Raw genomic sequence first — 27,092 nt, 5'->3', positions numbered from 1 at the left:
AAGAGAGAGAGATGGAAAGACCAAGAATCCCAAGCAGGCTCTGTGCTATCAGAGCAGAGCCCAACATGGGGCTCAAACTCACGAACCATGAGATCATGACCTGACCAAAATCAAGAGTCATACACCCAACAGACTGAGCCACCCAGACGCCCCTTCAAATGATTATTATTAATGGACTTAAAAACACCGGAAGTGCCTTAAAATGCAAAGCAAAACAGAGGAAAGGTGATGGTGCACAGTGAAAAAAGGAGCCTGCAGGAAATGTTCACATAACTAGCGCAATGAAGAAAAACTCTGAAGTGTGCATACCAAATCAAAGGCATCGATAATCTGAATAGAATTTTTAAAAACAAAATTGTGTCAAATACATAAAAAGTGTGAACCTGAACATGAAAGGAATATGCCCATGAGATACAATTTCAACAGTGTAACAACAGACTGCGAAAATAGTCTTGCTTATGTGAAGATTTTGGCACCGTAAAACACATTCCCCACATCATTTTTCTTCACAGCTATTAAGAGAAACCCATTTTCTCTCTCAAACTTCATTATCCCAAATATTGTTTACCAAGGGCCAGAAAAGCAAGACAAAGAAAAGCCAAACGCCGGATATGCAAGAGAAGACATGGTTCCAGTAAGACAATGGCAGCCTCAAAAGAGAGAACTACGGACCTATTCTGAGTGCAGGCGCTGCCAGATGAAGGAGAAGGCTGACTTTCTGCTTTTACAAAGTGCTAACTTTATCCTGCCATGAGAAAATGAATTTAGCTCATTCCCTATGAGGATATAATAATATGTGCAAGATGCAAATTATTCCAACTGGCATAGATTAAATCTATAGAATGTGAAGAGACGAACACAGTACTTTGCACCTTTAGCTGTAGTGATGCTTGCTTGCATTAGTTAACTGTACCGAAAGCTACACAAACAGATGCCTCAGGAGTTTAGTCTTCTCAACTTTTAAAAATTCACTCTCAAATCACAAAGAATTAAATCTGAAATTTGAAATTCCTATCTGTGTCCAATAAAGGAAAACAGGAAATGAACATTTCTAAAAAGATTTTTTTAATGTTTATTTATTTTTGAGAGAGCGAGAGACAGAGTGCAAGCAGGGAGGGGCAGAGAGAGAAGGAGACACAGAATCCAAAGCAGGCTCCAAGCTCTGAACTGTCAGCACAGAGCCCAACGCAGGGCTTGAACTCATGAACTGTGAGATCATGACGTGAGCCAAAGTCGGATGCTTAACTGACTGAGTCACCCAGGTGCCTCCAGGAAATGAATATTTCTAAAACCTTACTTTGGCCATATTTTCTTATCTAATCTGCACAACTTCTAAAAGTAAATTTAATAGCTTTTTTATAATCATAAAAGCAATATGCATTTATTGTAGAAAATATGCACAATGCAGAAAGTAAAAACCAATGTACACACAATTTAGAATGGAATTTATATCTTCTGTTGCTCCCTTTCAATATTCCCAAGCATACACACACAGAGCTTTTTATTTTTTTTTTTATTTTTTTTTTTAAACGGTAATCTTTTTTTTTTTTTTAATTTTTTTTTTTTTTTTTTTAACGTTTATTTATTTTTGAGACAGAGAGAGACAGAGTGTGAACAGGGGAGGGGCAGAGAGAGAGGGAGACACAGAATCTGAAACAGGCTCCAGGCTCTGAGCGGTCAGCACAGAGCCTGATGCGGGGCTCGAACTCACAGACCGTGAGATCATGACCTGAGCCGAAGTCGGACGCTTAACCGACTGAGCCACCCAGGCGCCCCACACACAGAGCTTTTTAAACAACATTGGGATTATACCACAGATAGGGTGTGTCTTGCCTTTTTCCCTCAACAGCAAATCACTTTTACCAATAATAGTCTTTAAGAACACAGTCTTAATGGTTACATTTTGGGACAACTGGGTGGCTCAATTGGTTAAGCATCCAACTCGATTTTGGCTCAGGTCATGATCTCATAGTTGTGAGATTAAGCCCTACATGGCGCTCTGCGCTGGGCATGGAGCCTGTTTGGGATTCTGCCCTTCCTCTCCCTTCAAAAAAAAAAAAAGTTACATCTTCATATTCACATGACACTATTTGTTAAACATTTCCTGATATTTCTTGTTAAAGTTGTGTTGTTTTTCTATTTACCTGGGTACATCTAACATTGTAATAATATCCTTGCATGAAAATCTTGACATTATAGCTGCCAGTTTCCTTAAAAGAAATTCACCAAAATAGAATTTCTTTTTTTTTAATTTTTTTTTAACGTTTATTTATTTTTGAGACAGAGAGAGACAGAGCATGAACGGGGGAGGGTCAGAGAGAGGGAGACACAGAATCTGAAGCAGGCTCCAGGCTCTGAGCTGTCAGCACAGAGCCTGATGCGGGGCTCGAACTCATGGACCGCAAGATCATGACCTGAGCCGAAGTCGGCCGCTTAACTGACTGAGCCACCCAGGCGCCCCACAAAATAGAATTTCTGAAGAAAAGGCATACGCTTTTTCCATGGCACTTGCCCACAGCTTACATACAGACCAAAAGAACAAAAATCTATACTGGCACATTTCCATTTATGGTGTTGCAGATACTGCATTTGTTTACAAATTGAAGGTTTGTGGCAACTTGCCTCGAGCAAGTTCTATTGGCACCATTTTTTCCAACGGCATTTGTCCATTTTTTGACTGAATGTCACATTTTTATAACGCTCACAACTTTTTCATTATTAATATATTTGTCAGAGTGGTCTGTGATCAGTAATTTGGGGGCACTATGACCTTGTCCAATATAAAACAGTAACTAAGTTGATAAATGTTGTGTGTTTGCTAACTGTTCTACAAACCATCCTCCCTGCCCCCTAAGACCTCCATCTCTTCCCCTCTCTTCAGGCCTCCCTACTCCCTAAGTAACAGCAGTACTGAAATCAGGCCAACTAATAACCCTAAAATGGCCTCTAAGTGTTCCAAGTAAAGGGAAGAGTTGCATGTCTCTCACTGCAAATCAAAACCTAGAAATGATAAAGCTAAATGAAGAAGGCATGTTCAAAAGCTGAAATTGGCTGAAAGCTAGGCTTCTTGTACCAGTTAACCAAGTTGTGAATGCAAAGGAAAAGTTATTGAAGGAAATTCAAAGTGAATACACAAATGATCAAAAAGCAAAACAGCCTCATCGCTAATATGAAGAAAGTTTGAGTAGTCTGGACATGAGATCAAACCAGTCAACATTCCCTTAAGCCAAAGCCCAATCCAAAGCAAGGCCCTAACTCTCTTCAATTCTATAAAGACTGAGAGAAATGAGGAAGCTGCAGATGAAAAGTCTGAAGCTAGCAAAGGTGGGTTCATAAGGCTTAAGGAAATCTCCATGTTTAAAGAAACCTGTCTCCAAAACATGAAAGTATAAGGTGAAGCAGTAAGTGCTGATGTAGAAACTGCAGTAAGTTATCCAGAGGATTCTGCTAAGATAATTAATAAAGGTGGCCACACTAAAAAGCAGATTTTCATTGTAGACAAAACAGCCTTCTAGTGGAAGAAGAGGTCATCTAGGACTCACAGAGCCATACAGAAGTCAAGGCTTGGCTTCAAAGCTTTCACTAACAAGTTGACTCTCTTGCTGGGGGCTAACACAGCTGGTGACTTGAAGTTGAACCCAGTGCTCACTAACCATTCTGAAAATCTGAGGGCCCTTAAGAATTACCCTAAATTTTCTCTGTATGTGCTCTATAAGCAGGAAAACAAAACTTGGATGACAGCACATACGTTTACAACATGGTTTACTGAATATTTTAAGCCCACAGTTGAGACCTACTGCTCAGTAAAAAAGATTCCTTTCAAACTATTACTGTTTACTGACAATGTACCTGGTCACCCAAGATATCTGATGGAGATGTAAAACGAGATCCATCTTATTTTCAAGCCCGCTAATGCAACATCCATTTTGCAGCCCATGGATCTTGACTTAAAACTTTTATTATTTAAGAAATACATTTCATAATAGACACTTTTCTAAAGAAGACATCCAGATGGCCAACAGACACATGAAACATGCTCAACATCACCCATCATCAGGGAAATACAAATCAAAGCCACACTGAGATACAACATCACACTGGTCAGAGTGGCTAAAACGAACAACTCAGGAAACTACAGATGCTGGCGAGGATGTGGAGAATCAGAACCCTCTTGAACTGTTGGTGGGAATGCAAACTCGTGCAGCCACTCTGGAAAACAGCATGGAGGTTCCTCAAAAAATTAAAAATAGAACTACCCTATGACCCAGCAACAGCACTACTAAGAATTTACCCAAGGGATACAGGAGTGATGATGCATAGGGGCACATGTACCCCAATGTTTATAGCAGCGCTTTCAACAATAGCCAAATTATGGAAGAGCCTAAATGTCCATCAACTGATGAATGGAGAAAGAAGATGTGGTTTACATATAAATAGAATACTACTTGGCAATGAGAAAGAATGAAATCTTGCCATTTGCAGCAATGTGGATGAGACTGGAGGGTATTATGCTAAGTGAAATAAGTCAGTAAGAGAAAGACAGATACTATACATTTTCACTCATATGTAGATCTTGAGAAACTTAACAGAAGACCATAGGGGAAGGGAAGGGGAAAAAAATATTTACAAACAGAGAGGGAGGGAGGCAAACCATAAGAGACTCTTAAATACAAAGAACAAACTGAGGGTGGATGGGGGTGTGGGGAGAGGTGAAAATGGATAATGGGCATTGAGAGGGGCACTGGTTGGGATGAGCACTGGGTATTGTATGTAAGCCAATTTGACAATAAATTATATTTTAAAAAAATAAAGTCTTATAAAGAAATAAAACCACTAAAAAAAAAAAAAAGAAAGAAATACACTTCATAAGCCGATAGCTGCCATAGATACGATAGGGATTCCTCTGATGGATCTGGGCAAAGTCGATGCAAAACCTTCTAGAAAGGATTCACCATTCTAGATGCCATTCAGAACATTCATGAGTCATGGAAAGAGGTCAAAATATCAATACCTACAGGAGTTTGGTAGAGGGGGATTCCAGCCCTCATGGAGAACTTTGGGGGGGTTCAAGACTTCAGTGGAGGAAGTCACTGCAGGTGTGATGGAAACAGCAAGAGAACTAAAATTAGAAGTGGAGTCTGAAGATGTAACTGAATTGCTATAATTTCATGATAAAACTTGAACAGATGAGGAGTTGCTTTTTTTGGATCAGCAAAGAAAGTGGTTTCTTGAGATGGAATCTACTCCTGTTGGAGATGCTGTGATGATTGTTGAAATGACAAAAAGGATTTAGAATAAACCATAAACTAGTTGATAAAGCAGTGGCAGGGTTTGACTCCAATTTTGAAAGAAGTTCTACTGAGGGTAAAATGCTATCAAACAGCTTCACATGCTACAGAGAAATCGTTCGTGAAAGGAAGAGTCGACCAATGTGGCAGACTTCACTGCTGTCTTATTTTAAGAAATCGCCACCGTCACCCCAACCTTCAGCAACCACCACCCTGGTCCAGCAGCATCCATAACAATGAGCAAGACCCTCCACCAGCAAAAAAGAGTACGACTCCCGGCAAGCTCAAATTGCTTTTTAACGAAGGTATGTATATTTTTTAACATAATGCTGTTATACACTTAAGAGACTACAGTACAGTGTAAACATAACTTCTATACACAATGGGAAACAAAAAAATCATATGTTTTATTGCAATATTCACTTTATTGTGGTGGTGTGGAACCAAACCCACAGTAACTCTGAGATATGCCTATAGACTGCCCACCAAAAAGACAATTAGCAGTGTATCTCAGGTCCTATTTCTCAAATTTCTCACAAATATCTTAACAATTTCATAAAATGTTTTTTATTTCATAGTGAAAATGGTGTCTACTTCTACTTTTAGTTGTTTTCTTCTTGTTAGTGCTTCTGAGCAATTTTAAAAATTCATGGTAATTCTCCTATTTATTGCCTTTGACCATTTTTACTTAGGAAATTTGTGGGTTTCTTATTGATTTGTAAGAGCTCTTTGTACAATAAAGAGATTAATCATTTGTGTATTTTAGCTGTATATTTTCATTGGCCTTCCTAGTCTGTTATTTGCATTTGGGTTTGGTTTCTAATAGTTTTTGATGTACAGAATTTTAAATTTTATGTAGTCAAACATATCAATCATCTCTTCTGTGGTTTCTTCTGTGGTTTCCATGCTTGGAAAGTTCTTCCCTAGTCCAGTTACAATTAAATAGCTATTTCTATTTCTTTTACTTGCCCTCTAATTCCTGCCACCACCTTTTACCCTTGGCCCTTTTCTTCAATCTGGATAGAATTTTTGTAGGTATACTGTAATGTGAGTACTTAATGTAATTTCTGACAACCTCCCTTGTCTTTTTCCCAAAACCACTGGTAAAATCACTCACTCCTTCATGGTTCATTTGTGTAAGATTCAGTTTGAGAGCAATTGCTTTGAGGTATAATATTTGCTCTAATGTCAGCTTTGGCACCTGGGTAAGTTTTTTTTAACTTTTTATTTTTATTTATTTTTGTTTATTTTTGAGAGAGAGAAAGTTAGAGAGAGAGGGGGACAGAGAATCCCAAGCAGGCTCCGTGCTGACAGCACAGAGCCCAATGCGGAGCTGGAATTCACAGGCTGTGAGATCATGACCTTAGGTGAAGTCAAACCAATTGAACTACCCAGGCACCCCTTAACTTCCTTAAACTTTAGTTTCCTTATTTGTAAAATGGAGATCACAACATCCATCTCGCAGTTTTGTTGTAAGGATTAAATTAGATAATTTACAAAAAGCCCTTAGTTCAGGGCCTACCACAGCACATATGCTCAGTAAGTCAATGGCTAGACACCACATTCAGGACAGTCTATTTATTTGTCTTCCTCTTACCATCTGTCTATTCTTGTGCTCACAGTGTAAACTTGATGTTACACATAATATTTGGTAGGAAAAGTATCTGCAATTATTTTATAAAATTGCCTTGGCTGTTCTCACCTGTTTGTACATAGATAGCCCGAACTCACTCTTCATTTCAGTTATGCGGGATGGTCTTTTCTTTCCACAACCATCTCTTGCACACTTGCTTTTTGGTACATGCTATTACATAGGCCCAAACTTCCAAATCAATGCTTAAAAGTTTGGGTGCCTGAGGGCGCCTGGGTGGCTCAGTCGGCTAAGCATCTGACATCGGCTCAGGTCATGATCTCATAGTCCGTGAGTTTGAGCCCCACGTTAGGCTCTGTGCTGACAGCTCAGAACCTGGAGCCAGCTTCCGATTCTGTGTCTCCCTCTCTCTCTGTCCCTCCCCTGCTCGCACTCTGTCTGTCTGTCTGTCTCTCTCTCTCTCAAAAATAAACATTGAAAAAAAAAATTTTTAAGTTGGGTGCTTGGGTGGCTTAGTTGGTTGGATGGCTGACTGCAGCTCAGGTCCTGATCCCGTGCTTCGTGGGTTCAAGCCCTGCATCGAACTCTGCTGACAGCTCAGAGCCTGGAGCCTGCTTTGTATTCTGTGTCTCCCTCTCTCTCTGCCCCTCTCCCACTTGCACTCTGTCTCTCTCTCTCTCTCTCAAAAATAAACATTGAAAAAAAAATTTTTTTTTTTATTTTTTTTTTTCAACGTTTATTTTATTTTTTGGGACAGAGAAAGACAGAGCATGAACGGGGGAGGGACAGAGAGAGAGGGAGACACAGAATCGGAAACAGGCTCCAGGCTCTGAGCCATCAGCCCAGAGCCTGACGCGGGGCTCGAACTCACGGACCGTGAGATCGTGACCTGGCTGAAGTCGGACGCTTAACCGACTGCGCCACCCAGGCGCCCAGAAAAAAAATTTTTTAAAGTAACGGTAAGACATCCTTGTCTTTTAACTAATTAAAATACTAAAGATTCTAGAGTCTCATCATTGAGTTTGTTGTTGGCTATGGGTTTAAGGCACATAGTCTTTGTAACACTGAAGTCTTTATATTACTGTTTTTTGACATTATTTTTATTTCTATCCCACATAGGAAAATGAATTTTAAAGAGGTAACATGAGCTGCCCAAAGTCATACAGCCAGCACATGGAGTCTGAATACACACCCAAGTTGTCTGATTCCATTGTTTTTTTATTTTCCATTGCAACAATGCTATCACCCTATAATATAGTCAGTCTTCAAGCCAGCTATTTGTTTTGTTCCAAACTTAGCCATATAAATTCATTTAGATCTTATAAAACATCTTCTTATAAAAGTAATATAATAAATAAAGGATGGCTAATTTCTCAGCTGATCTGAAGAAATGTAGATCATCAGTTATTACCTGTAGAAATATTTCAGTATTCATCAGCGTTTGTATGGTAAAGAGAATCTAGTAGGATATACCAAAGACATGGCTGGAAATCCTCCCTAGATATCCCCCAAGCAGAGAGAAGAAAGAACTATCGTTTTGGGCCACCTAAGGGCAGAAAGGGGTTGTTTAAAGCAAAACAGAAGCTCTTCCAGGAAGAGGATTGGGAGTTAGCAGATGAGATGGAGATGGTGGTAGAAAGTAGAGCAGAAGGACAAAGCCAGAAAAGAGGGTTTAAGTGGCATCTCCTGACGTCCTCCTTCTCCTTAGACCCATAAGGGCTGAATGTGCCTTTAGAGCAAATGCCAAATATAAATAAAATTTGGCCCATCTGTTTTCCTTTTCAGCCAAGCTCTGATCTCAAGTTTTCCCCTCCCTCTGATCCACTGCATTTCAGAAAGACAAGTTTTCCTTCTATTGGCCTGACCCAAAATAAATACGTGTCTTTCTTTTTTTTTTTTTTTTAATGCTTATTTATTTTTGAGACAGAGTGGAGAGAGAGAGAGAGAGAGAGAGAGAGAGAGAGAATGAGTGAAGGAGGGGCAATGAGAGAGGGGGACAGAGAATCCAAAGAAGGCTCTGAGCTGATAGCAGAGAGCCTGATGCTGGGCTCAAACTCACAGTCCATGAGATCATGACCTGAACTGAAGTCGGACGCTTAACCAACTGAGCCACCCAGGTGCCCCTAAATACATGTCTTTCTGCTCTAGGGAAGTTTAACTTTAGCAATTGCTGGACAACTGGCAGGGAATAAAAAATGCAGATAAAAAGAAAGTTGCAGTTTCAAAAAACCTCACAGTTGACCCTAGTTCTTCCTAGAACGTAATTATCCAGACCACACTCTATCTCTACATGAGCTCCACCCTCTTCAGTGAGAGCTCCTTCATGGGCCAGATTTCTGCCTTCTTCCTAACAGAAACCCCAGATGCTGCCTGTCCCAATCCCCCCTGTACTAGGAAATATACTGGTCCTACTATCTTTTCCCTTATTCTCACCCCCAGAAAAGGTCTGAGAGTCTTGCTAAAACATCATTTGTAGGACAAAAGTTTAACAAAACCTATTTACATCTCTTCTGGTAACCAGCTTCACATCAAGACCCTCTCCTCTCCTCTCCTTTAATCCAGCCCCCAACCCAAGTTCCTTCTCTGCCAGCCAGGTCAAAATCATATGCTGTGAGGGAAAGTGATGTGTTTCAAGAAAATTAGAATAAATTACATTAAGTTAAATTAGTTATGGTTTAAATTTAATAGATCTAAATTTGTAGAATAGAATTTAAACAGAAAATATCCCGTCTGCTTTTCTCTTGACATAGCCCAAGTCATTTATCCAAGGTTCCATACAGAAACAAAAATGTTCTTGACATTGTCTTGTCTTGACATTAATTAAAATGAAAAGCACAATCACATACATGGCGAGGGATTCTACATGTTATACTATTGGGCCTACAAAACAATCCTGTGAGAACATCAGGGTAGAGATTATCACTGTTAGTTTGTAAAAGAAGAACCTAATGAGCAAAGAGACAAGTTAATTCCCCCGAGTTATATGTTCGTAAGTGGCATCACCAATACTCAAACCCAGGACTTCTGCTGTCAAATCCAAAATTCTTCCTATTTCCTTAAACTGATTCCCACCTTCTCTAGAACCACTGGTTACTAAACTTAGCATTTCTATCAGGGCCACAGAGGCAATCATGATTCAATTCTCAGCAACTGTTCTCCGACAAGATTATTCTGAAGTTCATGGTAATCACTTTGAGACTGTCCTACACAACTCTTACTTGTTCTTTGACTGAATAATCACTTAAGGTAATAAGCAGGAAAATATAGGTCAAATCATGTCTGGTTTTATGAAAGCAGTATTGGAGACTATTATAGTGCTACAAATGCTAAATAAAAAAGATTATAATTATTTATAATCTTATAAATAGCTGCTTTTAAATAATGACTTTTTCTCTTTTTTTTAAGTTTATTTATTTATTTTGAGAGATTAAGAGAGACAGAAAGCAGGAGGGGCAGAGAGACAGGGAGAGAGAGAGAATCACAAGCAGGCTCTACACTGTCAGTGCAGAGCTGATGTGGGGCTCAAACTCACAAACTATGAGATCATGACCTGAGCTGAAATCAACAGTCAGATGCTTAACTGACTGAGTCACCCAGGCACCCCAATAATGTCTCATTTTCTAGAAGATCTTGAATTTCTGACTTTTCCATGTCTGACATATTTCTTACATATACATCCAACTACTCAACGTCTGCAATAATAATTATTCCATCCATCATTTAAAATGCAGATCCATCATTATGGTTGGGTGAAAATCAAGTTTAGCTCTGTTAGCAGCATCGATATAAAATAAATTAAAAAGTTTTGTAATGTTTTATTTTTGAGAGAGAGAGCATGAGTGGGGGAGAAGCAGTAAGAGAGGGAGATGTAGAATCTGAAACAGGTTCCAGGCTCTGAGCTGTCAGCACAGAGCCCAATGCAGGGCTCAAATCCACGAACCGCAAGATCATGACTTGAGCCCAAGTTGGATACTTAACCTACTAAGCCACACAGGCACCCCCATCAATATAAAACAATAAGACTTAATCCTTATATTGTTCTTACTATGTGCCAGGTACTGTTCTAAAAGCTTTACAAGCATTATCTCTTTTATCCTCACCTAACAACCCTATGAGATTGGTACTTTTATTATCTTCATTTTAACAAGGAAACTGAGGAAAAGAGAAAGTAAGTAATTTGCCCAAAGTCCTAAGTAAATAAGTAACAGAGTTTAGATTTGAACCCAGATTGTGTGGCTCCATAATCCACAGATTTCAGTAACTTTTAGTTAACAAAAAATTTTCATTTGGTAGCAAGAATTAGGTATGAATCCAAAATTCTTATGAGTTGACTGCTAGAATAAAGTTTAACATCTTGAAAACAATCCTGTTAAGAGACCACTGTTTGTGTCGTTTTTAGTTCCTCCTTACAGTGGCCACTTTGTATTTAGCAACAATGCTAATCATCAAGACCACTCATTGTTTTAAAGCGTATTGTTTTTAAATAAATACAAAGAAAGAAAACTGATACTTTCTACAATAAAAATAAATAAAACAGCGATTATTAGCATTTTAGAGCTAGAGGGCATCTACCATATATGCCCAACACAAAACAGGTTTAATCCAATAAGCAATATGAGGTAGGAATTATTATTGTTCCCATTTTACTGATGAAGAATCTCACACTTAGAGATATTAAATTGCCCAGTGCTCCACAGCTTATACATAGCAAAGGCAACATTCAAACCCAATGCTATCTTCAGAGCCCAACTCTTAGCCATTCTATTAACCTGCCCTCTGCCTAATCTATTGAGATAACATTGGTTAAATTAGAAAAAAAGCAATTTGAGCAAATATTTCTCCACTTCAACTACACAAGGCAACACAATGCAGTGTGTTCACCTACATTCACAAATTTACCTGCCAGTGTTCAGAAGAAGTACCTAGTGGACTGAAGCACTTTAAAGACCTTTAGGGGTCTTTAGGGGTCTTTAGGGGGCTAGAACAGTAAGACTTTTTGTAAAGTGATACTCTCACCCTTAGTCATTAAGATAATTAAAATTCTAGATTGTTGTGTCCAAATTGGACATTTTATTTCCTTCAGGAAATCAGTCTTTTTTTTTTTAATTTTTTAATGTTTATTTATTTTTGAGAGAGAGAAAGAGAGAGAGAACAAGTGGGGAAAAGGCAGAGAGAGAAGGGGACAGAGGGTGGGTTCTGAGCTGACAGCCCATCGCGGGGCTTGAACTCACAAACCATGAGATCATGACCTGAGCCAAAGTTGGCCACTTAACCAACTGAGCCACCCAGGCATCCCCAGGAAATCAGCCTTTTATAAAATGGCTAGGCCTCCAAACACTATATTATTTCAACTATATTTGAACAAATAAATGGAAATACTTGACATTCATAATACTCTTGTATTAGAGAACAGTGCAACAATTTACCACTGACAAACCAGCAGTCCAGACTTTCCTGGAGTCCTGTGATTTGTTGCAAGTTTGAGAAGCTTAATGTCAACCAACTTGCTGAGAAAAGTCTTAATTCACTTGTTGAACTCAGACCAACTGATGTATTTGTCATGAACTATTAGAAAATTCCAAGTGGCACAGTTTTTTTTAGCAACTTGTAGCTGGTGAAAAAAATATTTCTAATATCATCTATTTCTTTTTTTCCCCCAAGGTGATATTCAAGCAGTAGAAAGCTCTGTAAAGAACAAAGACAAGTATTACTGCTGTGGACAGGTAATGGATTTGATCCATTCATTCAGCCAATGATGTAGTAACAACTTAAAGTGTGATTTTAACACAAACGAGCTATGTTTGACACTAGGCTAGAATGACAATGTGGGATCATAGAGAACTGCAGCTGTAGGTGGCAAAGCTCACCCAATCTAGCAGTAATCCACCCAACAGAAGTGAAAAGTGAAAGCTCTAGAGTAGGCAAAGCTGAAACACAGCCTCAGTTTCTTCATTTATAACGTAACGAGAATTAGGTTGCTACCCAAAGGGTTGTAAGGATCAAGGTAATAAATATATAGAGTGCTTAGCACATAGTTAAGTGCTCAATTAATATTAGCTACTGCAGATCTGATCCATTTAGCTCTCCTGTTTCACAGACCTGTTAGGGAAATTAATAAGATGAAAGTAACCTGAACTAACAGAAAAGGAGCTTTAGTGTTTTACATCTCTTTTAAGGGAGAAAATGAGGACAAGAGCTATTTCTTTCTTGTTCACCAAAAAAGCAAATATTGAGCAAATATACAACACGTGACACAGTATCTAATAGATACATGTTCATTAAATATATGCTGAATAATTATATATATATATATATATATTCATTTTATGAATGAATATATTAAGAGTTGTCTCAGCATAAGGCACACTGGATTTGTTCCTTTTTTGGTTTTTTTTTTTTTTGAAATTTATTGTCAAATTGGTTTCCATACAACACCCAGTGCTCATCCCAAAAGGTGCCCTCCTCAATACCCATCACCCACCCTCCCCTCCCTCACATCCCCCATCAGCCCTCAGTTTGTTCTCAGTTTTTTTTGTTTGTTTGTTTGTTTTTTTAACGTTTATTTATTTTGGAGACAGAGAGAGACAGAGCATGAATGGGGGAGGGTCAGAGAGAGGGAGACACAGAATCCGAAACAGGCTCCAGGCTCTGAGCTGTCAGCACAGAGCCCGACACGGGGCTCGAACTCACGGACCGCGAGATCATGACCTGAGCCGAAGTCGGCCGCCCAACCGACTGAGCCACCCAGGTGCCCAGTTTGTTCTCAGTTTTTAAGAGTCTCTTATGCTTTGGCTCTTTTCCACTCTAACCTCTTTTTTTTCCCTTCCCCTCCCCCATGGGTTTCTGTTAAGTTTCTCAGGATCCACATAAGAGTGAAAACATATGGTATCTTTCTCTGTATGGCTTATTTCACTTAGCATCACACTCTCCAGTTCCATCCATGTTGCTACAAAGGGCCATATTTCATTCTTTCTCATTGCCACGTAGTATTCCATTGTGTATATAAACCACCATTTCTTTATCCATTCATCAGTTGATGGACATTTAGGCTCTTTCCATAATTTGGCTATTGTTGAGAGTGCTGCTATAAACATTGGGGTACAAGTGCCCCTATGCATCAGTACTCCTGTATCCCTTGGGTAAATTCCTAGCAGTGCTACTGCTGGGTCATAGGGTAGGTCTATGTTTAATTTTTTGAGGAACCTCCACACTGTTTTCCAGAGTGGCTGCACCAATTTGCATTCCCACCAACAATGCAAGAGGGTTCCTGTTTCTCCACATCCTCTCCAGCATCTATAGTCTCCTGATTTGTTCATTTTGGCCACTCTGACTGGCGTGAGGTGCTATCTCAGTGTGGTTTTGATTTGTATTTCCCTGATGAGGAGTGACGTTGAGCATCTTTTCATGAAGGCACACTGGATTTGTGACTGGGGAAGGGAGAGAGGGTTAAATATGGAAAAGAGAAGTTAAATGAAGTCTTTACAGTTATTTTCCACACTGGGACCAACAAGATCCAATCAGATCCTTTAAGTTTATTTATTTATTTATTGAGAGAGAGACAGAGACAGAGACAGAGAATGTGAGTTGGGGAGGGGGACAGAGAGAGAGAGAGAGAGAGAGAGAAATCTCAAGCAGGCTCCTAGATGTCATTGCGGAGCCAGACGTGGGACTTGATCGCACTAACCGTGAGATCATGACCCGAGCTGAAATCAAGAGTCAGACACTCGGGGCACCTGGGTGGCTCAGTCGGTTAAACATCCGACTGTGGCTCAGGTCATGATCTCATGGTTCATGGGTTTGAGCATCAGGCTCTGTGCTGACAGCTCAGAGCCTGGAGCCTCTTTCAGATTCTGTGTCTGTCTCTGTCTCTGTCTCTCTCTCTCTCTCTCTCCCCCTCCCTAGTTCACACTGTCTCTCTCTCAAAAATAAATAAACATTAAAAGAAAATTAAAAAGAAAAGAGTCAGACACTCAACTGACTGAGCCACCCAGATGCCCCCAGATCCCTTAGGTTAGATTCCCCAAATCACTGACCTATCCATAGTGCTAAATGCTGCAGACTGACCCAGGAACACAATACTAACCTTTATGTACTCATGCAAATTTAGTTCTTTAAAACCAGCTAAATCCTCACAAGAATCTCCCTAACCACACTAGCCCACTCCAGACCTTAGGAGGGCCTATTATCTATAACATTCATCTGGCACTTAACTACAGCAGAGAAGCCACTGTTTTAGAGACTTTATTCTTGTGACATTAAATTTGTTGGATCTTCTCCAAAAGACAGGAATGAAATTCTGTACATATTCTATCCCTTTCAGGTTTCCAGGCATTATTGTGGCCTCCACAAAAAAACATGAAGAGGAATAAGGCACAATCCTTACTCTGAAGGAGCTTCCTGTCTAATAAAGAGAATAAGACAGGTATAAAAATAACTTCAATGCAAGGCAGATCACAGCAAGTCTCATGGAGATGTACAAGGAAAGAGATCCAAAGAGAAATCAAATAAATCTATTTTAAGCAATTAAGGCTTTATGATAGTGAGGTACATGAATGAGACCACAAAGATTTTGAATGGGCAAGGGCATTGCAGGTTGAAAAGACAGCAGGGGTAAAGACCAGTTGGGAAAACACAGGGTGATTATATAATTTGGGACCACTTTGATATTTTACTGGTTTATGGGGTCAAAAAAAAAGAATATTTATTATCAAAACCACATGTAAACTCTGGAACACAGGGACAAAAGTGTAATAAGAAGACACATAGGTTGTTGAGCAAAAAGTAACATGGCCAAGACTATTCGTTAGATGGACTGATCTGGCAGGCACACGTTAGATGGAATGGAGAAGCAAAGAGATAAAGTAGCTCTGTAATAAAGGATTAACCTTTCCTGAAAAGTGGTCTAGCCTCTGCCCTTACTCCCGGGAAGTGGCCTTGACCCTTGGAATATTCGGCCTGATAAATGTCTCTGTTTACCTTGGGGCTTTGGGTCCCTCCACACATGCTATACTAATGATGCGATTTTATCGCGGGTACCTGTGGCCACGTGCTATCCGCTCGACTTCAGGAAGGACTGGGGACTAAGGTAAATCACACAAGCAGTCAACAATATCCATGTGGCCAACCAAGACTATGACTGAGCCTCAGTGAAAACTCTGGCCACAAAGGCTCAGTGAATTCCCTGGCTGGCAATGCTGCATGTGTGTTCTCAAACACGGTTACTGGGGGAAATAAGAGTGGCCACATAACTGCACTGGGGGAGGACGATGGAGCTCAGCACATGGAACTCTCCCAGGCCTGGAAGGATGCGTGTCTTCCCTGGGCTGATCTGAGCCTGCATCCCTCCCAGTAACAAACCACAAGCATGCGCACAACAACTTGCAGAGTTCTAGGGGTCTTTCTAGTGATCTTGGGAACCTAAGGGTGATCTTGGGAACTTAAACGTGCAGTTGGACTCAGAAGCAAAGGTGATCTTGGGACGTCCAAATTTAAAATAACCAATAAGAAAACCCTCTGTAACAGTGCAGGGGGGCAGTTACGAAAGCCTGTAAAAACAGTGGTGGAATTGAAAAGGCATTGATGTTACGGCTCTACAGAGGGAAAAAAAAAAAAAAAAAAAAAAAAAACAAAGAAAAGTGGATAGAGACATGGTTACATATTAAGAACCTAAAAAGAGTTACCCTGGGAGGGGCTCCTGGGTGGCTCAGTTGGTTAAGTGACCGACTTCGGCTGAGGTCAAGATCTCACAGTTTGTGAGTTTGAGCCCCGTGTCAGGTTGTGCTGACAGCTCAGAGCCTGGAGCCTACTCCAGATTCTATGTCTCCCCCTCTCTGTACCCCTCCCCTGCTCATGCTCTGTGTCTCTCTGTCTCTCAATAATAAATAAACGTTAAAAAAAAATTTTTTTAGGGGCACCTGGGTGGCTCAGTCAGTTAGGCAGCCGACTTCGGCTCAGGTCATGATCTCACGGTCTGTGAGTTCGAGCCCCACGTCGGGCTCTGTGCTGACAGCTCAGAGCCTGGAGCCTGTTTCGGATTCTGTGTCTCCCTCTCTCTCTGACCCTCCTCCGTTCACGCTCTGTCTCTCTCTGTCTCAAAAATAAGAATAAAAAAAGTTAAAAAAAAAAATTAAAAAAAAATTTTTTTTAAAGAGTTACCCTGGGAGAAAGGAATTAACTAAATTATTAAGAAATAAAAATTGAAGAGCACCTGGGTGGCTCAGTCAGTTAAGCATCCAACTTTGGCTCAGGTCATGATCTCACGGTTCGTGAGTTTGAGCCCCACATCATGCTCTCTGCAGTCAGCACGGAGCCCACTTTGATTCCTCTGTCTCCCCTCTCTCTCTCTGCCCCTCTCTTTCTCTCTCTCAAAATAAATAAATACAGATTTTTTTTTTAGAAAGAAAAGAAGTAAAATTGAGGGGTATGTTGGTGGCTCAGTTGATTAAGCATCCAACTCTCGGTTTTGGCTCAGGACATGATCTCACCACTTATGAGTTTGGGCCCCACTGTTAGTGCAGAGCCTGCTTGGGATTCTCTCTTCTCTTCCTCTCTCTGCCCCTCCCCTGCTCACAGGTTCAAGTTCTCTCTCTCTCTCCATCTCTCTCACTCTCTCTCTCTCTAAAAAAAAAAAAATAATAAAGAAGAAGTAAAAATCGAGAAAAGAGAAGGAAGAATGAGCTTGAGGAGGAAAGCAAGATGAAACGGGAAATGAGGGCTTTGGGTACCTTCAGCTCCTTCCTTCCCTGCACACATGCCACTGCCCTCATCGCCCGGGGGTCTGTTTCTTTACCCCTTGGAATCTTTCCTTGCCACTAGAACACAGCATAAATGATGCTGTGCGCACTGTGGCTCTGGCCTTTAAGAGGACAGCAGGCCGTGCTTCCCGTGTCTTGTCACCTGAGCCACCATATAAAAGGTCTGGGCAAGTCTGCTGAGGGAGGGGTGGGAAAGAGAAGCACAGAGGTATCAGATGGGTGAGAAGGCAAGGCACCTTGAACATGCAGAGCAGTGGGGCCTATGGAGGACTGTGACCACACAGGAGACCCTGGGCGAGAGCCCCTCAGTCCCATGAGGGATAAAAACACAGTGCCATTTAAGCCCCTAGGCTTTGGGGTGGTTTGTCACGACATAATAAGATAACTGAATTTAAGACAGTAAATATAACGAAATCATTTTCTCTAGCTTATTTATTTAGAAAATATATGATCCTCCAAGATAACAGAGGACAAAAATAAAAGGTATAACAAATTAAAATCCCTAAATGACCCAAAGAGCTTGAGAACATTTTGCTATGTGGCTATAGATTATCAAAACCAGTTACTTTCCGAAGTATCTAATTTCCTTGTAAGGAGGCACTAAAGAGCACGCACTCAATCAGGTCTGATTGCACCTGGTGCATCCTCCCCCTCACCTCCTATCTACACTTTTCCAGCTTATTAGTATCTTCAATCTAATCCCGGTTACAAATCGCTGGCAAGCTTGCATAGTTCTGTGCTATCTGCAATCAAAGTACAAAGCAATACAAATGTTCACAAATTAATCTTTTTCTTAATCTTTATTTTGCTATATTAAAATAGTTGAAAAGAATCCATGGTACTTGTAAAATCATGGCATTTTGGTTCTAAACACTGAGATAAAGTATTGGCTAAAATAATGTCTGAGGCATAAATAAATATTTTTAAATGCTGGAGGAAACTGAGGCTGGGGGGCTCCAGCCTGGCATTCCACTCCCAAGTGACCCAAGCAAGGTATAACCACTGTCATTTCAGTTGAGTATTAAAAATTCTTAAATAAAAGCTGTGTTTTCACACTTTAAAATAAATAAAGAGCACCTGCGTGGCTCACTCAGTTACGCATCTGACTCTTGATTTTGGTTCAGGTCATGATCTCAGGGTCATTATATGGAGCCCTGAGTCAGGCTCCCTGCGGAGCATGGAGCAGGCTTAAGATTCTCTCCCTCTCAGTGCGCTTGGGTGGCTCAGTCAGGTAAGCATCTGACTTTAGCTCAGGTCATGATCTTGCCATTTGTGATTTCCAGCCCTACATCGGGCTCTGTACTGACAGCTCAGAGCCTGGAGTCTGCTTCAGATTCTGTATCTCTCTGCCCCTCTCCTGCACTCACTCTCTCTCTCTCTCAAAAAGCAAATAAACATTAAAAAAAAAAAAGATTCTCTCTCCCTCTCCCCTCTCCACAACTCGTTCTCGCTCTAAAAAAATTTTTAAATAAAAAATAAAGAAATGAGCAGTACCAAAACTATCAAATTTTATATGGTATTTGATATCATACAAATATGAAAACAGGCGTTCTGAATACAGATGATTAATCTTTTGGGCCATAGACCCCTTTGGCAGAATGATGAAGCCTCTGGAGCCCTTCTCAAGACAGTGCTTTTAAAACATGAAATAGAATTGCAAAGGAAATCAAACATAGCAAAACACAGTAATCAAAAAAAATGTCTTTTAACAAATTTTTATTGAGCTGCTTCTATACTGAACCTGATGCTAAGGTACAACAGCAATCAAGATAGATATACTACCTCTCCTGACAGAACTTACATTATTTTCAGTAACACCTTTTTTAATTTCCAATATAGTTAACACGCGATGTTATATTAGTTTCAGGTGTACAATATAGTGCCTCAACAGTCCTATACACTACTCTGTGCTCCTCACAAGTAAATAGACTCTTAATTCTGTTCACATATTTCACCCATCCACCTTTTATTTGATAAAAATATTAAAATATTTTTAAAACAAATTTATAACAAAATAATATAAATGCTTCTTTATACATTACACTGTACAATCTAGTAGCAGGTCTAATAACTAATTTTGAAGTAATTAAGAGTATGAATGGTATTTCTAGATATCCTCAACAGCTATAATATGAAAATATTCATAATTATTACTGATGACAGTCATAGGTATTAGTAACATTACTTTGATATCTGTCCTAAATTCATAATTAAAGGAAACGCTAAATTTTACTGAAACGAAGTAATTTTTTCCCACCCAAGTTCAAGGGACTTGTAAATTCTACTCCCAGTCAGTTAGTTACAATCCCCTGCCTGCAGTAAAGCACCAAGCGTGCCTCTCGTTAAGTATACTGAATTCACAGAACTTCCAAAACACTGAGCCTTGGTGCCTGGGAGAGGCTAGAACCCTGACAGAATCTCCCACTGGTTTTAAAAGATAGCAGGAATGGGATTACGTGGTAGAGGCATGCATGGTCAAGAGGTACAAAGGTTTGGGGGGTTGCATACCTCGGTGAAGTTATAGCAAGGTACTCACTGCAAACACTGGCATACAGTCAACTAAGGACCAGCTAGAAAGAGATCGAGATGACGGCAAGATAATTTTCCAAAATAGCCACATAGAAGTAAAAGTGTGGCCACGAGATTGGGGGGGGGGGGGGGGATTACAAACGTGGAAAAGACAGAGGAGATCAGAGCCTTGACTTGAGACTTATCAAATTTGAGGGGAAAGGCAAAGGACTGAAGACAGAAAAGCATGAGAGCAATGAATGAGAGATAGTAAATATTTCATTCAGTCCAGGGCCACCAGGTGAAAAACAAGAGAGTTTGAATCAGGGCTGTGGATTAGCTCTGATATCTGATTTAAATAGACAACTTGATCCATTACAATAAAAGGAATTTAACTATAGCCAAGAAATTATTTATCAAACTGCAACTTTTTAAAAAATTTTTTATAATGTTTATTTATTTTTGACAGAGAGAGACATACACACAGCATGAGCGGGGAAGGGGCAGAGAGAGAGGAAGACACAGAATCCGAAGCAGGCTCCAGGCTCTCTGCTGTCAGCACAGAGCCCGAAGCAGGGCTCGAACTCACAGACTGCGAGATTATGACCTGAGCCGAAGTCAGATGCTCAACCGACTGAGCCACCCAGGCGCCCCATATCAAACTGCAACTTCTGGAAAAAACTCTATCTTCTATTTAATCTTTCTGTTAAGTACTGACTCAAAATCCATCAAGGGAAAAGAAAAGGCAGGTAAGAGAAGGTAATATATCATGATAAATGCTATCTGACCTCATTATCTTCTGCCATTAATGAAAAGGTACCTTCTGCTGCCAAAAACCTCTATATAGGGACTGAGGATCATAAAAATCAAGGTTAATAAATCCTTACTGCATTTGAATGGACTTACTAGCAAATGGAACCTTGGTATACAGTGTAAGAGGCTACCAATGTTATGCCAATGTCTTACATGTAATTTAAATCTGAAAAGAGTGAAACAGGTGTACTATTTATGGTATTGCCTATCTGACTTCTTCAAATTAATTATTCTTTGACTCACTCTGGAGGTCAAATGTCATCAGCTGGGTAACTCTCAACCCCAACCTTCCTACTGTTTTCCACCTTAATTAACATACACCCAAACAGCACTTTTTGTGTACCAGGTCGTACTCCAAGCACTTTACAAACATAAATCCTTTCCATCATATCTCATAACAACCTATAACATAGTAACGGCTGTTATCCCCATAATGCAAATGAGGAAACTGAGGCCCATATCCAATTGGATATTTTCCAACATCACAGAGCCTCATAGCTGATCAAACTAGGAATCTTACTCAGGCAGCCTGACTCCAAAGTCTGTGCTTTTAACTACAGCATTCTGTTACCCACTGCTCTGAGATACCGTGGGGGCTTGCAAATGAATGTACACAGAAACATTTTGAATGCATTCTCAACAATAAACCCTTACTTCACCAAATGCCAAGTATTTAATTTTATTATTTTCCTAAACTCAATACTCTCATCCTAGATTGATAATACCCATTAAGTTACTAATTCCCTTATCTGTAAAACTAGGACTATGTTAAATGGCATTTATAGATGAATATCACTGTTTGAGAACTCTATAGTTTGTTAATTCAGAGTATTTTACTCTCAAGTCCACTTGAAGCCACTCCTTGCAAGAGGATTACTTCCTACAGTAACATCATGGATTAAAGAGCAGCTTTTTAAATATTTTCTATCAAGGGGCGCCTGATTGGCTCAGTTGGTTAGGAGTCTGACTTCAGCTCAGGTCATGATCTCATGGTTCATGGGTTTGAGCCCCACATCAGGCTCTGTACTGACAGCTCAGAGCCTGGAGCCTGCTTCTGTGTCCCACTCTCTCTCTGCCCCTCCCCCACTCTCACATACTCTCTCTCTCTCTCTCTCTCTCTCAAAAATAAACATTAAAAAAAACATAAAAAATGTTTTTAAATATTTTCTATTAAACTCTACATACTTCCTCTGTGCAAGCTGTGCCTAATAAAACACTGTTTGGTTTTACATTTTTCTCTCAAATACCCCGTGGTTACCCAGAAGCAGTTCATGCGCTCAGTGATTCTCTGAAGTGCTCAGTTATGACCCCATGATTCTTTGCTGAGCCTCTGCTCTACTGGAGAAAAGGCTATCTTCCTATGTCCCAGGAGAAAAAGCTTCAAGAGAAGACTGTTAAAGGTCTCCAACACTAAGTGGCTTCAAGAAAACAAAAACAAGGGGTCCCAACATCACATCTTCCCACAACTTCAGAGAAAGGCTTGGCAATTGTCTCAGCTCATTCAAACTGCTATAACAGAATACCATAGACTGGGTGGCTTATAAACAACAAACATTTATCTCTTGCAGCTCTGGAGGCTGGGAAGTCATGATCATGGCGCTGGCAAATTAGGTGTCTGGTGAAGACCCAAAGCCTGATTCAAAGACAGCTGCCTTTTCACTGTGTCCTTACATGATAGGAGGCACAGGAGAGCTCTCCAGGGTCTCTTTTTAATGACCCTAATCCCATTCTTTCATAAGAGACCTAATCACCTCCCAAAGATCCCACCTTCTAACGCCATCACATTAGGCATTCGGTTTCAACATATCACTTTAGAGGGAACACAAGTGTTCAGGCAACAGCAGCAATTAAAAACAAACAAAAAATTTAAGCCAGATCACAAAATTAAATTGTAAAACTTGAAGTTCACTCATCTTTTTAAAATCTCGAATATACACAGATCTAATTTGCCGAACTGTTATAACTTTTTTTCTACACACCCTGTGACAAAATAATGGTGCGTCACTCTATCAAGATAAAAATAACAAAGGTTATTTGTAGGGAACTGACATAATATGCCTAACATTTCTAATAGGTTAGAAATTTCAAAATGATTGTTAAAGGGTTGGATATATCAAAATGTTTTTGAATAGTATCTTTAAAACTGCTGTTCAACCAAGGGAGTTGCCATTTTACTGAAAATAGTTTCTCTGATTTTTTTTCTTTCTTTTGGAAAGCTACTTAGAGCCATGAGTCACTAGGTGATTTCCTTTCTTTATTTCTGACTTACATTTCAAAGACAAAAACACTCTTCTCCTCTCGGTCTTCTTACATGTACCTGAGCTGCTATTATTCAAGGTCAGGAAGAAGGCAAGCCGGTTAAAACAAAAACTTATGTTTATTTGACAAGCAGCTTTACTCCACGGGAGTTTATGTGCGTGTCAAACATTTAAGGCAATTTAAATTTTTAGTATCTCTAGAGATGAAGCTAAATGGCTGCTAAAAACTAGCTTTCAAAGCGGCTTTCATTTCTATTTAATTTATTTGAATAAAGGGTAGCAAGCATCATATTTAAAGTATCTGTTGGACATAACTAGGACATTAAAATATTCTATTTTATTTTTCAATATTGGACTCCTAAGCAAATATTCAGATTCACTATCATCTCCAGCTAGCTGATACTGAAAAACACATAATGGTGGACTGTTACCATGGTAACTCCTCTACAACTACACATTTTCTATGGCAACCCAGGCTCCATGGAATACTAATGAAAACCCATAGCAACAGAGAGTTAAAGAGGTGATGTCTGGAAACCAAAAAGCTCACGTAACATCTATGACAAATGTTATGGATGCTTTTGTATGTTTAACAAACAATATCAGAGTTCAAAGACATTAGTTAGAAAATCAAAAGGCTAATTTGAAGCATTTTCTGAAAAAAAAAAATAGCACTAATGCCTACGGGACTTAAAGGATTCACATCACTATACTATTAAATGTGAAAAAATGTTAGTCATATTTTAAAATACAGAACCATAATTTTTTACATAAAGGGATATATTTTTTCCCAGTTGCAGAAGTATTACATGCTACAATGTAAGTGAACCTGAGAAGCAACTCAGGGGCACTCTGTTTAGATCTTTTCCTGGTTCCTATTCTTTTCAAGAGTTCCAGCTGTGTAACCTTGATCACTTAACCTCTAAAAGCTTTAGGTTCTCTTTTCACAAAAGGATGTTATATTTAAAGGACGCTAACTAAAGCCTCTGTGATTCCTATTCTACCATTTACCAGAAAGTGAATGTGAACACGTCATCTAATCTGCGTGTCAGCATCTTATCTGTCAAGGGGCATGATATCTGCCTCCCCCTCATTACCAGTTGGCTGCAAAATATGCTAGATATACATGAGCACTCTGGGAATAAATTTATTGTCTTAGCTAAAGAAAAAAAAAGAATTAAAATATTCCTTTATATTTTCATTTTAAAACATTGGGGTTAATTATAAAGATCCATGTAAAATCCATGCTCATTATGAACTATCTCAATGTACAATTATTTATTGAGCATGTAATATGCTGCCAGTTATGGGTATGAGAACAAACAAGACAGTTAATGTTCCAGCACAGTTCTAGCAGATAACGTCAGAAAATAAGTAAACAAAGATGACTAAAAAAAAAAAAAAAAAAAAAAAAAAAAGAAGCCCAGAGGAAATCATCAGACTGAAGTGAATAGAAACGACTTGTGAGAAGAGACGGGCTAATTTAACTCAGGTTGCAGTTAGTCCTCCTGAAGGAAGGGGAAGGGACTGAGAAGGGAGACTTCCAAGGCTCCAGCCATGGGGAAACAGGGACAGCCAGGTAGAGGAACAGCCATCATAAGAGCTTCAACAGGGGCATCTGGCTGGCTCAGTGGGTACAGCATGTGACTCTTGATCTCAGGGTCATGAGTTTGAGCCCCACGTTGCGGGTAGGGTTTACTTAAAACAAAGAAACAAACAAAAAACAAAAAAACCCTTTAAGTAGCAAAGCCTTTAATATGTTGACAAAACAGGCAGATGTCAATGGGGCTGAAGAGGAGAGAACAGGGACAGAATGAATGATATGAAAACCAAAAGGGAGGCAGGACCACAGTAAGGCCCTGGAAAGAATATAAATGTGGTTACAAGTACAAAGACTTTACCAACAGAAACACATGTTTTTATGACTGTGTAGAGAATGGATTAGGCAGGGAGACCAGATTGGAGACTGCAACACTGTCCAGTTTAGAGATAATGGTGTGACTCGTAGTATGGCAGTAACAATGGTGACAGCAAGAAACAGACATCTAGGGGCGCTTGGGTGGCTCAGTCGGTTAAGCGGCCGACCTCGGCTCAGGTCATGATCTCGTGGTCCATGAGTTCGAGCCCCGCGTCGGGCTCTGTGCTGACAGCTCAGAGCCTGGAGCCTGTTTCGGATTCTGTGTCTCCCTCTCTCTGACCCTCCCCCGTTCATGCTCTGTCTCTCTCTGTCTCAAAAATAAATAAACGTTAAAAAAAAAATTAAAAAAAAAAAAAAAAGAAACAGACATCTATAAGATATATTTCAGATTTGCTAATGGAGTAGGTACAGAAGACAGGCTGGGAGGGAATCAATTTTTGACTCCCAAGTTTCTGACACAAACAACTGGCTGATGGTACAGTCATCTAGTATAGGGACTATAAAGGGGAGAAAGGAATCTTGTCAGAAGGGGTGGACAGGAATCAGGTGTTTTGTACTGATTTGCCTATTAAATGTTCTCCCAGGCCATAGTCATAAATTTCCTTAAAAATAATTATATGGGGCAGCTGGCTGGCTCAGTCAGTGGAGCATAATATGACGCTTGATCTCAGGGTTGTGGGTTCAAGCCCCAAGTTGGGTGTAGAGATTACTTAAAAATAAAATCTTTAAAAAATTAATATTTGATTAATTGGTGTCCATTATTACAAAACTTATAAAAATCCAGAGACTCTTCTTCCAAAATGTGCATCAAAATTATACATAAAAACTATAAAATCACATTTATCAAAAATATAAATTTAGACTAAGTTTTAGATTAGACTAATAATAGCTGTGTGATAATGAAAGAAGAATATATAAGGAAGAATATATATCTACATAAATACATTTAGAGGCTCTTGACCTTTAAAATTCTTTGTCACAACCCTTCCATTTGTATAGAATGTGCTTGTTCTATAAGAAGGATGTAAGGATCCTCATGCTTTTGATATGAATATTTTTATGTATCTTTTGTAACCTTTCCCCTACTAGATTTGAGCAGCCACCTTACTCAAATGTATACTGTTATATATACATCTAAAAACAAAATAAAAGTATTTGTATAAATAAAAAAATACATTTTGAAGTAACTATCTTTTCTATGATAAAACTAATATAGATTCATTGCAGAAATTTTGTAAAATATGGAAAAGTTTAGGGAAAATAACAATTACCTCTAATGCTATCATCCAGAGATAAGTCTGATTAACATTTTTGTGACTATAAATCTAATTAGTTTACCTTTGTGTGTTTAGTTAGTTTTGGTAAAGCTGAAGAAATCTAAAATTCACATTTCAAAACTGTTGGGCACCTGGGTGGCTCAGTCAGTTAAGCATCCGACTTTGGCTCAGGTCATGATCTCATGATTCACAGGTTCAAGCCCCACGTTGGGCTCTGTGCTAACAGCTCAGAGCCTAAAGCCTGTTTTGGATTCTGTGTCTCCCTCTCTCTCTCTGCCCTTCCCGCCCTCCACCCCCCATGTGCTCTGTGTCTCTCTCTCTCTCTCAAAAATAAATAAACATTAAAAAAAATCAAAACGGTTTAAATGAAGTAAGGGATAACACCTTCATGCCTAGTTATTATTAAGCATTTCAGAGTCTAGTCTTGCCCATTAATCTAATTCCAGACATAAGAATGGAAAACATCCTTGGGGAGGGTAGAGCCAACCTCTTGTGATGTCTGTCTTCCCCACAACCAGTTCCCCACCACCACCTGCCACCTTCAAACACTGTATCTACCAAATGAGACGTTCAGCTAACATAAGGCAAGCTTTCTTTTTTCAACCACCATTTAGTTTTACATTGCTTTGTAATTCATACACTGCATATTCATTTACATGAAAGCCAAATTATTCCTACATCCAGC

The 27,092-nt window shown here is 39.5% G+C and overlaps 1 protein-coding gene across 2 annotated transcripts in view; it reads right to left on the bottom strand.

Moving 5' to 3' along the window:
• The window catches only part of ANK3 (ankyrin 3), a 687,918-nt gene that overhangs the window by 562,354 nt on the left and 98,472 nt on the right, over positions 1 to 27,092 (bottom strand). The gene's annotated exons all lie outside the window — the stretch shown is intronic.

The sequence above is a fragment of the Panthera onca genome, chromosome D2 (assembly GCF_046562875.1).
Source record: "Panthera onca isolate mPanOnc1 chromosome D2, mPanOnc1 haplotype 2, whole genome shotgun sequence".
In the NCBI taxonomy this organism is placed as follows: domain Eukaryota; kingdom Metazoa; phylum Chordata; class Mammalia; order Carnivora; family Felidae; genus Panthera; species Panthera onca.
The sequence above is the reverse complement of the archived record's forward strand: the minus strand, read 5'-3'. Positions and strand labels throughout refer to the sequence as shown.